The following is a 13,382-nucleotide window of genomic DNA, read 5'->3' on the forward strand; positions in this document are numbered from 1 at the left end:
CGGATTTTCTGTCCTTCAGTTGTATGCTGTGCTGAGGGAGAGGGGAAAGTAGCGGAAACCACAATAAAGAGCCATTTTCAGCCACTGGGACTCAAATAGGAGCCCAATGTCCCCATGAACACGCAGTCCTGAGCAAGTTCTGTCTGCCCACCTTCTCTCTCACTGCTCACTGCCATCACCTTCCCAGCATACTGTTTAACCTTGGCCTCCTTTTCCTTCTGTGTTTAAAAGAAGTACTTCTGTCTTCCCAAGAAGACCTAGCACTGAAAGTTTCTGGTAGAGAGACAGTTTAAAGATCTCCTGGCTTCAAACACCAGCTGTATGTGCATTGAATTATGAATTCCAAAATTAACTAACTCCAGAACTGGCTGGTTGACTAAGTAGCCTCTGGACCCTCTGAGTACTCCCTGGAGTCCAAATGCTTCCAGAAATAGGTAGTTGTGTCAGTATCTGGGGCAGGTGCATGCCATTCTTCTGCCATTTTGACAGTCTTGTTTATTTCATATCAGCCAGACACCTGATCTTGACCCTAAGTTGTCCTTGCAATTTGGAAGTCAAAAAAGCTATTTACCTTACAAAGTAGTAAGAAGTTACTGGTTTAAACTGTAACAGCCACCAACAAATTATTTTTAAAGCTATGCACACATCATTGTTATTCAGATTCTTGGTCTAAATAACTATCAGATTTTCCCCTTAGGAATCATAAAAAACAACCTCTGTGTTTGAAGTTTTCTTACATCTCAATTATGGCAATATCTTATTCCCTTTCCTTTGTAAAGACCTAATTATTAAAAACTTTAAGAGCAAAATGCATTTTTAAAAACAAAAGAAAATAACATTTAAAACTGTATTTCCCTGTGAAGATGCATGAAGGTTTTTTTCTCTTTTGATTCACTTAATAAAGTCCTTTCACAATGATTTCAATCCAGAAAAAAAAAAACTAAAAACAAAAAAACAAAACCCTGGCCAGAATAAGGGCAGTACTTAGCACAACATAAACAACCAGTACTTGGGGTGCTTCTTCTAAAATACCTTTCTTTTCATTTTAAAAATAATATGTGTATGTAGCAAAACACAATTCCAGTTATGTCAAGTAATTACATTAAAAATAAGCAGCTCCTTTTTTCTATTTCCAATTCCTATTCATATTATTCACTCATAATATTCACATATTACTTTTTAAAGATTTATTTATTTATTTGAGAAAAAAAGAGAAAGCAAGTGGGAGGAGGTGCAGAGATAGAGAGAGAAACAAGCAGGCTCCTGCTGAAGGTGAAGCCCAACAGGAAGCTAGATCACAGGACCCTGAAATCACGACCTGAGCTGAAACTCTTGGTTTCAAGGACTATTTCTTTTTTTCTTTTTTAATGTAGTAGTCTTAACTATTCTAGTGGCTAATAATTTACATTGCATGCTATTATGGACTGTTCATGTATCCCTCAAAATTTGTATGTTAAATCTCTAATGCCCAAGGTGATTATATTTGGAGGCAGGATCCAGAAATTCTAAGCTGTCCCTAATTCCTTTACTTCCAAAGTTAGTGGGCTATCTCATTACATTTTTTATTTGGTTACTATAATTTTTATTATCTTCTCATCTGTCCATAGACTCTTTAAAAAAATTGCAGAAGGCAATATCAAACCTCAGAACTATATAATTTTCTTATTTCAAAACCAGGTAGTTTGAACTGGTGGAAAAAAAAGTGAGCCCATTTCACTAAATCTGTGCCCCTTGAAAAAGGATGTTTAAAACATCAAGGTCAAATTGATTTCTTTTCCTACATGTCATTAGTTGTTTAAGGCATGCCATTTTTCATTTTATGGAAAGTACCTCCATGGCACTTAATACACATCAGCACTGTTCTAAGAAGTGTACATGTGTTAACTCATGAAAGGCTGTTATTAACCCTGTCTTACAGATGAAAAAACAAGAGACACAGAGAAAATAAGTAACTTATTGAAGAACACACAGCTCACCGTCAGAGCTGCAATTCATACATAAGCAGACTGGCTTCAAGGCCTGAGCTGTTATCCATCATGCTAACATCAGGACCATTCTTCCTTCTATGGCTTTTCATAGCATTTGAGACAGGGAAGCTAAAGGATTCCATGAAAATCTGCTTTTTGCTGCCTTTCCTGCTTTTATTCTTGCTAGGACCTACACCCTTACCCTACACATGCCTTAATGTATATCTTCCTAGTAAGGAACAAGGAGTAATGATATCTTTGGAGACTTTCAGCACAATAGATACTATCTAAGCAGTGACAGGGCGAGCTCATCATGTGCATATTCCAGACCACAGGAGCTAGACATCTGGACACCAAACCCCCTGGCTCCAGGGAATAAGTGACTTATGATGGACACCTGGATCCTGTCCTTGTTCTGACCAGTTCCTGGGTGCCTGAGAGGATACGTGTGCCATACCATAATCATCAAAAACAAAAACAACCCCAGATCTAAAGCACAGATGAGACTCATGCTCCCTTTCTTTTCCTGGACTCCCAGCACTCTATACCTGCTCTCTCTCTCTCTCTGTCCTGAGTAAACTCGGCTCTCATTTCTACTGGCTCACATTTTGATTTCCAGCCTGTGTGAAGCCAAAGACTCTTGGCTTATTCTGCAGGACCTCTCTGCATCCTCGGACCAGGCCTGCCTGCATCGGTTTCAAATCGCTTTACAATTTTCTTGTTAACAAAGGAATGCAAGTATTTTCCACTACTTCACTAAGGTTTTCTGGATTCTTTACTAGAAGAATGAGACTTATGGAATCTATGTATCACTTAAAGGCATCCCTATCAAAGCTTGCTGACTTGCTTTTCTGGTCTACACTGAAAGATAAAACAGATATCCATTGGAAAATAGAATTAAACCCTAAATCACTGAAAAACTGATGTATAGCAAGCCTAAAAAGCATTCAGACCAAGGATTCTTAGGACTCCCAAGATGTAAGTCATACGGAGAAAGACTGATAGATTTTGACACATCATCCTGAAATATTCTTTTCAATGAAGGAAACTATGCCGGCCATCTTTCATGTCCCTTGGGGTCCTCACTCACTCCATCCAGCTCTGGGTCCTGTGAGACTAATCCTAACGGACTGTATCAACAAGCTTCTTAAATCTTCTTCCAACTACTAGGTTCACTTGAAAACAGGAGATGCCCACAGCAGATGGGACAGGGAAAAGTAAAACGAGGTCTGTTATTTCTCCCAAGATCCCCTTTCTGATGCACCACAGGTCAGTTGTCTGATTAACACAAGAGGGAGAAACATGGATGTTTTCACAGACACATCAAGGATCTTTTGAAAATTGTAGTTTCTGCATATTGCAGGGAGTTTGAGACACCTTAGCACTGTATGTATAAAACTATACATTCACTGTTCTCACAGCTATTCAAGGGAGTAGTATGTCCTCTCTTCACCACTGTCATCCAATTAGAAACAGAGGGCCTGATAACTGTAAGAGATGTGAGTTGATGATTGGGAGGGACATACATTTCAATGAAGCACAAGTAAAATATGTATGCATCCTCACATTAGCTAATCAGTAATTCCTGTGTTTTGTTACATTCAACTTTTTAAACCAGAAATTATATTTATTTTTTGTTGTTATTAAACTCTATAAATGGGCTCATGTTTTGTCCAAACAATAGCCAACAGTGCAGCTCACATTAATCATCATAAAATCAAGTGTATTGAGTTATAATTTGCAAAAGTAGAGTTCTCCTCTAGTGTACAATTTTATTAGTTTTTTAGAAATTCAAATAGCCACATAATCACCACTACAGTCAATATACAGAACATTTCTTTACTCCTGAAAGTTTCCTTGTTTCGCCTTGTGGTGACCCCTCACCCAGGCCCCAATCCCTGCGAAACACCAGTCTATTTCTTTAATTTAATTTTTGCAGAATGTCATATAACATGTAGCCTTTTGGGTCTGGCTTCTTTCCCATAGCAAATGCATTTAAGACTCATCTGTATTATAAGTATTAGTAATTTGTTCTTATTTACTACTGGCTAGTATTTCATTTTATTGATGTTCCACAGTTTGCTTATCTGTTCACCAAATAAAAGATTTTTGGATTGTCTCCTGTTCAAGTGATTATGAGTAATTCTGTTCTAAACATTTATGTACTTGTGCAAACATGTCTTCTTTCCTTGGGGATAAGGTCTAGGAGTGGGATTTCTGGATTATAAGGTAATTTTATGTCTAAATGCGTAAGAAACTGTCAAACTTCTTCCCAGAATGACTGTACATTCCCATCAGCAATGTATGAAAGTTGTAAATTTTCAGGTTGTTCAGGTTTTTCTTGTAACGTTGGAGGTGATGTGATGACTTTGAAGCTCCTTACATCTTGGTGCTGAAATCAGAAACCTAATTATATTGGACTTTCTGTTCTTCTTTCAGTCTCTATTCTTTTTGTATTTTGTGACCCTGTTGTTAGTTGCATATGCCTTTAGGTGTTGTGCCCAAGATCGCGAATCCGAGAAACCACCAAGGAGCCGACACCGATGCAATCACACGAGGGTTTATTTATCAAGCTCGAGCCTGGGTCCAAGTATACCCGGTGCAGTGGAGCAGGGACTTGGACCCCGAGACTAAAAGGCTTAGCAACTTTATAGGTGCCAGTGGCCAGTGGGATCGCAGAAAGTTGCACAGACATGCTGGTCCACAGAGCCGGATTTCGGTTAGGGTGTGTCCTGGTCATTGACTAGGGCAGGGCAGTATCCCTGAGCCGGATTTCCGATTAGGGTGTGTCCTGGTCTTTGATTAGGGCGGGGCAGTGCCCTAAGTAATAAGCAGGTCAGCACAAGGCCGGTGCAGCCCAAAATAGAGTCAGTCCTGCTCTGCTTGTCCAGGGGTAGGGGATTTTGTTCAATTTTCTGGGTCCCACATTAGGATCATTATGTCTTTGGGTAAATTGGCCTTTTTTATCATTATATACCATCCTTCATTATACCAAAAAATCCTCTCTTTTTTGAGGTTTACTTCATACAATATTAATATAACCACACTCTCTTTTCATTAGTGTCAATAAGAAATAACTTTTTCATGTTCTTTCACCTTAACCTATCTATAACCTTGTATTTGAAGTAGTTACCTAAAGACAACTTGCAGTTGACTATTTCTTTTGTATTCAACCTGAGAATGCTTGTCTTTAATTAGTATGTTTAGTTCACTTACATTTAATATAGTTATTAATATGTTTGGATTAAAATCTACTAATTTATAGTTGGCATTTACAGTTTTCCCCCAGTGCTTTTAAAATGGCATGTATTGACTTCTGGCTGGCAGAGTTCTAGTCCATCCTTGATCTTCAGCAGACTCGGTGTGCCTGATCTGAGGGGTTGTGCTTCCTGTTGGTTCTGACCTTCCTCCTTTTGCAGCCAATCTCTGTCTCTGGTGCCTTTGGTGGTTTTTGTTTAAGAGAGAGTTTCCTGCCTTTTTCCTGGTATAGGATATAGGATTATGAGCCCAGCAGTGTCCAGCCTCTTCCTCAGAGTAGAAAGCTTTTTTCCTTTATCCCCCCACTAGCCACAATGAGTCTTCACCTGTGCCTGGGGACATCACATGTTTTGCATTTCCCTGAGAAGGCTTTTGTCTCATAAAGAGGAAGATTCAGGTGGCTCTTCATACTTCTCCCAGAGTGTGTTCAATCCTCTTCTCCTGACCTGCATCACCACAAGGCCGATCTTGGTCTCCCACTCTGCTCAGCCTCTCTCATGAGCATCTGATGGACTTCTGAGAAAAGAAGCCTGTAAATGGGCACAAGCCTCCCTGCCTCTGAGACTTCCAAGGAGTCTGTCTCACCAGTCCACACACAGCCTCTAGAAATGCTTTAAATTTTTATTTTTATTTTTTTTTAAATATTTTTTAATTTTTTATTTATTTATGATAATCACACACAGAGAGAGAGAGAGAGAGAGAGAGGCAGAGAGAGAAGCAGGCTCCATGCACCAGGAGCCCAACGTGGGATTCGATCCTGGGTCTCCAGGATCGCACCCTGGGCCAAAGACAGGCGCCAAACCACTGCGCCACCCAGGGATCCCTGCTTTAAATTTTTAACTGACCTCTTCCTACCCTCTTGTGGTATGCTTAGAATCTCATGATCCTTGGCTCTACCACAAGTGATGAGCAAACACACATGGCTCAGCCCCCTTTGGGAAGCTTGTCTTTCCCTGGATTTAAGGCCACTTGGGTTTCCTTGTGAACTCACCTCTCTGATTGTTTCAAGAAAAGTCATGATTTTATAATTTATCTGTATTTCTCTTGTTGCTAAGGTTACAGTTTCTATATTCTAAGTCTCATCAGCCTTTTTTTTCTCCATAACCTATTCTTTTTACTTGTTTATTAGAATATGACATAATACAGTACATAATACAATAAGGTGTCCAAATTTAAAAATAGAGTTTGATAAATTGTGTGTATACACACACACACACACACATACACACACACAATCTACATAGCCCCATTGATATTAAGGCATAGAACTTTCCAGCAACTTCCTACCTTTTCTCAGCCAATAAGCCCCTGAGACACCCACTCTTAAGATTTCAAAAATCAGATATTACTTTTATCTGTTACTGATTCCCTCTAAATGACATCATCAGTTTATATACTTTGGCAGCACGATTCTTTCACCCAACATCATGTCTGTGAGATTTGTCTGTGTTGTTGCAGATAGCAGTAGTGTTGTTCTTTTTTGAATCATGTAATATTTTCTCATATATCATGTTTTATTTATTTATTCTTTTGTTGGTAGACACTGGGTTGTTTTCACTTTCTGGTTACTATGAACAGAGCTAATGGGGACCTACTTACGCCTGCCTTTTAGAGACATAGCTACATGTTTCTCTTGGACAAGTACCTCAGCACAGGATTTCTGGAGTTGGAAGGTTAGGCACATGTTTAGTTTTAGTTTCTACTGCCTAACATTTTCCCAGAGTTTTTGTAACAATATATCGTCTCACCAGAAATATATGAGAATACCACTTGTTTCACATCCTTGCCCAGATTTCCTACTATAGTAGCATCTCATTGCTGTTCTAGTTTGCATTTTCCAGATGACTAAAGACTGCAAATACCTTCATGTGCTTATTGAGATATTTTTCTTGTGAAGTGCCTTTGTTGGATAGATGTATTACCAATACATGCATCCTGTCTGTGGCATGGTTTTTTACTCTGGTAATGGTGTCTTTTGTTAAATAAGAGCTCTTAATGTCAATAAAGTATAATTTAACCACATTTTTTTAGTAGTTAAGGCTTTTTTGGTATTCTGTTTAAGAGATATTTTCCCCTACCTTAAAGTAATAAAAATATTCTTTTATGTTTGCTTCTTGAAGTTGTATTTTTTATACCACAAGAATTTCAGTCTATTTTTAGAACATTTGTTGTGGCTTACTCCCTTTTATTCTAGTCTACATACTTGGAAGGTAGGCAGAGGGTGATGTTTATTGCAGGTAGCCCTTGAATTGTACTGTTTTCATGCAAAGGTGTTTGCCATGTGATTGGTCAAACCCTCTGTAAGACAAAAGTTCAGGCTACTGTTCTAGAAGGTATGGAAATTTTTCTGCTTTACTTATTTACTAACATTTTTTAAATATAAGCTTAACTTCTAATTCACTATATATTCAATAACTTTTAGAAACTAATCCTTAACATTTTCATTTTTTTAAATTATTGCAAATTATGGGGGAAAGTAACATGACAAAATTTTCATATCAAATGGAAAATTAGTCTCAAACATCTGTGAGATCTGAATACATGATATTAGATGCCAAGCATCTGAATGACTAGATTTTTTACATTCCTAGTACATATTCAGTGCATCTAAGTTGACTATAAAGTACATGTTTTTCAATGGTACACTGTAGCTGGGTGGGGCAGGGGAGAGAAAGAAAGAAAAAGAAAATTAATTTAGGTTTATGAATGGGACAAAGCATAAAGATTATAAGAAGGAGTTTCAGCATGTATCCTATGCTGAATCTATCACATCTAGGATATGGTTTTCAACCTAGAAATCTCATCTTATGAACGATCTGGTGAGATGACTGGAGAGGTTTGGAAGTGAAGATGTCTAGCCTGGAGTAGAGAAGCTTAAAAGAAAACATCAGAAGTCTTCATGTGGTCTGCATTCTCCGGGTTTATGGTCCCATGAGGAGGAACTTCTGAGTGTCTCGCCCACAGAAGTGGCCTCCTCTAGTATGGTGCTCTCACTGAGGAGATTCCAGCACAGCATGGGTGAGTCTGTTGGGGATATTGGTGGAATGACCCTTGTATGGTGAGATCCTTCATTTCCTTCTTCAGATTACAAACAAAGTCTCAAAGACTCTTTTCTTTGAAGGACAACTGGTGATGTGGAAGAAAGAAGAAAAAGGAAGAGCTCTTCATTCAATGGGAGGGGTAGGGCAGTGTGGTGAGAGGCAAGCCACAGGAGAAAGAAGGAGGAAGACCTCCCACACAGGGGGCTGAAGAGCTGAGAATGGAGTCCTGAGCAGGGGCTAACAGGTCTACATCCTGCAAGGGCTCTGGCACATTCCCATACCCGTCATTGCTGCAAGCAGGACCTCTTACTCCATGTGGGATGGGATGTGGGTGGTGAAGGAGAGAAACTTGTCTGCTTTCATCCTATCAGGAAGGGGAAGATTCCTGCTGAGCAGGGGATGGGACACAGCTGGAGAAACAGTGGCATTGGGTGGGAGGGTTGGTCATGGCAGTATCTGTGCCAGTCACTCAACACCACAGTTCTTTAAAGGCAGACTAAAAATCTGCCCCAAACCAGAATGAGCAATGGCACTGCAATTAAACCTCCCTAGACACTCCCCATCCTGGGTTCTCTGAGAGCTAGGCCTTCCTTCTTGGAGCCGCTTGCCAACATGCCACCCTCAGGTGCTTAATGATGGCACCGTGAGCAGTGGGTTCTGAGCAATGGGGGCTCTTTCTTCATTTGGAGAATGTGCTTTGGGCGATGTCAGATGAAGCAACTTGAGAACTGTAGATGGGAATGTTCCTGAGAGCTGATCTGAACTCCACTACATTTCAAGCTCTAACAGGGGCGTTAGTTCCACTTAAAAAATAGATCCAAGTTATGTGCTTAGCAATTAATTTTTAAGGATGAGAGTGGCACATGTGTTTTTTTCCTCATGCTTTTGCATAACCCCTGTGTACATCCAAGGAAGAAACAGGACGATGGAAGGGTTTTTATTTCACCCCCTCTGCCTCTTGAATCAAGTGCCTTGTATGAAACAAATCGTTGCAACAATAAGGAATGACAGTCTGACAGCCTAGTTGGGTATTAATGGGCATGACAGCCAGCAAATCAGAAATCATGGCAGTGCATCTGTATGAACAGCAATTTGTGCTTAGTTGAATAACCAGGAAACTCAGAAAATCCTGAGGAAAGAGAAAGAACAAAATTAAACAGATACATTTCTATCCATCTCATACTGCCCTAAAGTAATTGACAAGATGAAGGACGTGTTCAGAAGTTTTCCAGTGCTCACTTGAATTCTACTTCTTGACACACCCAAGGGTTTAAACATCAGACCAATAAAAAGGCAGCTAAAAAGCTTTCTATTTTCTTCTTACAAGACTTATACAATACACTGCCCATCTAATTATTTTATGTTAGACGTCGAGGGAGTTTCTGACTTGGTATTATCCAGAAGATGGAATAAAATTTAGATCAACTAAGAGAAAAACTTTTAAAAGTTACAATGTGGTGCATAAGCTTAGATATTCTGTTTCGTACCCCTCAAGGGCTTATTGGGGCTTTTTGGTGTTTTTTTTTCCCTTTTTATTATTTTCAGAAACCAGCCTTCATATTTCTGGTAGATGGTAGTTAGAGCAGGTATTTTCCCAAAGCTTCCATAACTCTTTTTTTTTTTTACCTTTTTCCCCTGAAATGACAAACGTTGACACTCTATTGATTAGGAAATTCAATGTTGAACTGCTGTTCACAGTAATCATATCATGGCACTGATTAAGAAGCTAAATCCCAGACATTCAGGACTCTCTGGGGCCTGGGGATGGCTGGCCAGCAGGTAAAGCACTGAGATGATCAGGAGGGAAGTAACTTCCTCATGCTGCAGTCTGTGCTCGTCTAAGTGGACAGCTGGCTGCACACATAGCTGAGGTGATTTTTTTTGGCTAAGGTTTAATATCCAGAAATGCAACAAAACTATCTTGAGAGGAAGTGGAACCATTAGGCCAACTCAAACTTACATTTGCCAGAAACCCCACTGACAGCAGCACAGAGGTGAAGTTCTTGTAAAAGAGGAAGATTCCAATTCAATCTTCTGATCCCATCCTGGGCCACTGAAAACCATCTCCATCAGCCAGAAGTTCAGGCTTGCGTCCTGCCTGAAGGCAGCACAACTGGCTCTTCTAGCAAGCCGGACACCCAGTTAGAGGGGGGAGAGTGGAGAATTCTCTCTCTCTCTCTCTCTCTCTCTCTCTCTCTCATTTTCTCTCTTTCTATTCATTAGAACTGATGGAGAGTTCCTATTTAGGATAGAGAAAACCATCCAGAAAAAACTGTCTAAAAACTTTTAAAAATGTGATGAAGATGCAAAAATTCTGCCAAAAAGTTAGTAAATGGAAATTAAGGATTCAACAAAAATAGTCTATCAAGTTTTTGCCCCAAAGGATGGAAGTGTTCCTTGGGAAGACTCATCTCACAGACCTCCGTGTTAGAAAAAGCCACAAGTATCCATGAGTTCATTGGATCCTAGTAAGTACCCTGGGAGCATGGTGATTGGCTATAAGGGATCTGAAGGCAGCTGTACATCGTCCTGACATGGATAATGAGAGGTTTTCTCTTCCCGGGGCTGATGGAGGGTCTGCCAAGATTCATCACACGTGTGACTGTTACTCATTTCCGCTGATTCATTTGAGAATAAATGAGACCTTAAAAAATCCTGAAACTTATTTTTATTGACTTTGAAAGGGAAAAATGTGTAGAATATGCATAGCTAGATTAAAAGTAAAAGGAAGAGCATGTCGTTTTCTGGGTTGATGCTTAAGGTATCTGAATGGTGGGTCGGTGGACAGTGGGTGATGTACGTCTTATAAAGACATCAAGGCAGGAGTAGGAGTTTGACGAGAAGGCTTCTAAGTTGCGTGTGAGGTGTGTGGTGGGAAACTGGACACGGTGTTGGAAATAACATATTGCTGTGGCATGGAATGAAGAATGATGGAAGCGACCCCAAGAGAGAATAACATGGACAAGGAAGAATTTGGACAAGGTGTAAGTATGAAGTAGAAATTAAACAAATTTTAGCACAATATGGTATGTGCTATAGATCTCACATAAGTGTGTGCTGAAGGACTCATGATTAGAAGACTACCAAGAAAATATTCCAGTCAAGGGGAAGAGGAAAGATAATATATGTCATTGCAGAAACTCATGAGCCTCAGGTACAAGGGGATTGATTGCACCTATGTCAGGTTGTTCTGAGAGGGGTCTCCCTTCTTGATGGTAAATTCTAGTCCTTCTCCACCCCGTACAACTAGAGAGAAGTCACTTACCAATGTCTATGAGGAAGGAGTTCACGGAAACTGAAGTACCTGCCAGGGAGACATTGTGCACATCACAGCAGTGAAGCTGTGCTGCCCTATCCAGAGTGGTACCTGGAGTGGAGCAGTGGCCCAGGAAGGGCCTATAGGATGACAGCAGCCCCTTTAGAGGGAGCTCCAAGTGTAGGCTCTGCCCAGCATTATGTTTGGAGCTGTGTTTGGCCTGAGGCATCTAAGCTTCTCAGCTTTGGTGGGGTCCTGCCCATGTCTCTAAGCTCCAGATACAGCCCTTTCCCGCTCTACACTGAAAAGTAGTCAGGGCCCCTGGGGAGCTCAGTGGTTGAGCATCTGCCTTTGGCTCAGGGCATGATCTTGGGGTCTCAGGATTGAGTCCCACATCAGGCTCCCTGCGAGGAGCCTGCTTCTCCCTCTGCCTGTGTCTCTGCCTCTCTCTCTGTGTCTCTCATGAATAAATACATAAAATCTTTTTAAAAATAAATAAATAAATGAAAGGTAGTCAATTTTTCTTTCGTAGCATGATAGAAACGTAGATTTCAAAAGTATTCCAAGTGTATCACAAGGGGTGGGAGTATCTTCAGCAAGCTGAAGGGCAAAACCAAACAGCTGTGGTCAGAGGGGAAAATTGTCACAAACAAGACCTTCAGTCTCCAAGGTGTGAGTCTCCCTCCAGCAAGCTGCAACTGAGCAGGAGTGAAGCTTCTCAGAGCTTAGAGTTCAAGCAGCTAAAGGCCGAGGTATCATGAAGGTTGGTTCAAGGACAAGGCTGTGTTTACACGAGCACGGGGCCATGTGGCCCGGTTCAAAGGACATCGGAAATGTCCAAAGATTACATACCATGTGACTCCCCTTACATGACATTTGAAATGACAACATTATAGGGACAGAAGAGACGCTAGTGTTGCCAGGGCTTAGGAACAGGGTGGAAAAGATGTACCTGGTACCTGGGATTATATAAAGAACATAAGGATCCTTGTCATGCACCTTGTGTATTTGGACTATGGTGTTGGTCACACAAACCTGCACATGGAGGGGAGCTAGGGTAGGGCATAGAAGATCTCGCAGTATGAGTTCTTAAAATGACATGCAGTTATGTAATTAATTCAAAATTAAAAGGTGAAATAAAAAGATGTAAATTGTTTTTAAAGAAAACATTGTCAAATGAACAAATTAAAAACTGACTAGCAGTGGGGAAATGAGTAGAGGACAGAATGGTACTCTATAACACGGGAGTCCACGAATAATGTCAGTCCCTCTCCTAGAAGGAGAAATGGGTAATAATTAAAAAAGGAGCACAGAGCACAAATCTAGCAGGTAGATGCCATGGGAATGAAAGGGGATTCCAACTATCCAGGCTTTCGATGAAAAAAAATCTCACTCTGCTGTCAAAGAAAAACATTTTACTTACTGTGTTGTTTTTTACTCTGGAAGAGAGAGAAAAAAAAAAGCCTGGAAAGATAATGAGGGAGACTTTTTCCTCAGGATTGAATTCTGCAAATAATAAATAAAATTGTTGCAATACAGAAGTGATTGGAACCTCACGAGCAAGTGATTATGCAATCTGTAAATTAAAAAAAGCAAAGGAAGTAAAGCATAAGCACCTTCATATTTATATCCAAAACCTTAAAAGTTCTATATCTGAAATTTCCAATAAACATCTCCTAAGCTGTAAGAAAGAAACACAGAGTTGGCAAAAAAGATTCAGATGTCAAAGACAAAAACAATGACAAATTGCGCAGGTCATAAAGAAAGAATAGAATAAACAATGAATAGCAATTTATATTTACAATAAAAATAATCACTGCCAACGATAACTAAAAATAACAGAATGTTGCATTAGCCACT

Source organism: Canis aureus, chromosome 1 (assembly GCF_053574225.1).
Source record: "Canis aureus isolate CA01 chromosome 1, VMU_Caureus_v.1.0, whole genome shotgun sequence".
NCBI lineage: Eukaryota > Metazoa > Chordata > Mammalia > Carnivora > Canidae > Canis > Canis aureus.